General features: G+C 41.3%; 1 protein-coding gene across 1 annotated transcript in view; it reads right to left on the bottom strand.

The window, feature by feature from the left end:
* Nucleotides 1–2300, bottom strand: part of LOC122552731 (4F2 cell-surface antigen heavy chain-like) — a 130450-nt gene that overhangs the window by 3997 nt on the left and 124153 nt on the right. The window lies entirely within an intron of this gene.

Below are 2300 nucleotides of genomic sequence, written 5' to 3'. Positions count from 1 at the left end.
TCTCATTTCCCCTCCCCCACCTTTTCTCAGTCCCAACCCTCAGACTCAGCACCGCCTTCTTGACCTGCAATCTTCTTCCCGACCTCTCCGCTCCCAACCTCTCTTCGGCCTATCACCCTCATCCTAACCTCCTTCCACCTATTGTATACCCAGCGCCCCTCCCCCAAGTCCTTCCTCCCTACCTTTTATCTTAGCCTGCTTGGCACACCCTCCTCATTCCTGAAGAAGGGCTTATGCCCGAAACGTCGATTCTCCTGTTCCTTTGATGCTGCCTGATCTGCTGCGCTTTTCCAGCAACACATTTTTAAGTACAAGATGGGGATGGCAGGATGCATTGATGAGTTTAACTGTACCATACAAGATGGCTGTAATGGTGGATACCATTATCTCATAAAATATGCTAGTAGTAGTGATATCCTGAAAAATAGTCAGTTCTGGAAAAAAACCATGGCAACCTGAGGAGAAGTCAGAAAACTATGACTGCATCATTACATATTCAGCAGCTCAAGAGAACATAAAGCAGATAATCTCTATGAATGAAGCTACCTCCAGTTAAAAAGACTGTAGAAGCAACAATAGTACTACTAAATCTGCCACTAGTTGCTTGAAATATCTTGAATTGGTGAAATATGTTGAAAAGGCTTGTGAGTCTTACTAAACCTGCAAGGAGAAAACTCTGAATCATAAACCTGGGATATAATAGTGGATGCTGGAGACCTCAAGTAAGTTCCGTCCCTTAAATGTTAAAACATTCATCTTTTCTCTGAGAAAAGATTCTAAGTTGAGAATCTTATAGAAATTGTAGGAAACTATATTAAGCACAAGCATTGTTAAAATTGTTTGAAATTGTCATGAAAAGCTACAGAAAAAATATTTGTAAAAAAGGACACTCGTTTAGAAAACTTACAAATGCAATAAAAGTCAGAATAGAAGGCAGGAGGAATGTTTACCAAAAATCAATGTTTTGAGGAAATAAATTATTTAATTGAAATTATTATTTGTAGATATGAAATTATCACTTGTTTCATGTGAAATACTGTGAAAGGTTCAAAAAAATCACAATGGCTGCAAATCCTACACTGTATTTAAAAAGCCACAAAATCACTAAGAGTGAAAAAAGCACAAAATAACGGTGTCTACTGGATGTGAATCTACAGTCAGATAGCATTCACTTAATAAACATGAGGATGTGAAAAATTATGCTGACAACCAATTTAGGCTTGTCAGTCAAGCTTGCAGCATGATGTACCTGCACCTGTTTCAACTCAAAAGAATAAGTGGCAGTCATTCTTTGCCTCATTTCTCAAGGCTGTGCTTTAAATGATCAAAGTCAACCAGTCCAGTTTAAAATTTAAGCAAACGTTGACAGTCATCATCTAACTGGTGAACTGTCCATTGTAAAACCTTTACCAACCAAAGTTCACTTTCCGACTAATCAGCACTCTCCTCTGATACGCTATAAATGTTATTTTCCCTTTCCATTCCCATTTCTTGAGTATTGTCCTATAACAGCAAGGTGAAATGTTTGACTTATTTCAGCAATATTCAGTTCTCTATGGCTAAAAGACACTTCAGTGTTTGTGGCGATTTACAACCAGAATTAGAGTCATAGAGTCATAGAGCTGTACAGCATGGAAACAGACTCTTTGGTCCAACCCGTCCATGCCGACCAGATATCCAACCCAATCTAGTCCCACCTGCCAGCACCCGGCCCATATCCCTCCAAACCCTTCCTATTCATATACCCATCCAAATGCCTCTTAAATGTTGCAATTGTACCAGCCTCCACCACATCCTCTGGCAGCTCATTCCATACATGTACCACCCTCTGCGTGAAAAAGTTGCCCCTTAGGTCTCTTTTATATCTTTCCCCTCTCACCCTAAACCTGTGCCCTCTCGTTCTGGACTCCCCGACACCAGGGAAAAGACTTTGTCTATTTATTCTAGCTATGCCCCTCATAATTTTGTAAACCTCTATAAGGTCACCCCTCAGCCTCCGACGCTCCAGGGAAAATAGCCTCAGCCTGCTCAGCCTCTCCCTGTAGCTCAGATCCTCCAACCCTGGCAACATCCTTGTAAATCTTTTCTGAACCCTTTCAAGTTTCACAACATCTTTCCGATAGCAAGGAGACCAGAATTGCACGCAATATTCCAACAGTGGCCTAAACAATGTCCTGTACAGCCACAACATGACCTCCCAACCCCTGTACTCAATACTCTGACCAATAAAGGAAAGCATACCAAACGCCGCCTTCACTATCCTATCTACCTGCGACTCCACTTTCAAGGAGCTATGAACC

This window comes from Chiloscyllium plagiosum, chromosome 9 (genome assembly GCF_004010195.1).
Source record: "Chiloscyllium plagiosum isolate BGI_BamShark_2017 chromosome 9, ASM401019v2, whole genome shotgun sequence".
Classification (NCBI taxonomy): domain Eukaryota; kingdom Metazoa; phylum Chordata; class Chondrichthyes; order Orectolobiformes; family Hemiscylliidae; genus Chiloscyllium; species Chiloscyllium plagiosum.
The sequence above is the reverse complement of the archived record's forward strand: the minus strand, read 5'-3'. Positions and strand labels throughout refer to the sequence as shown.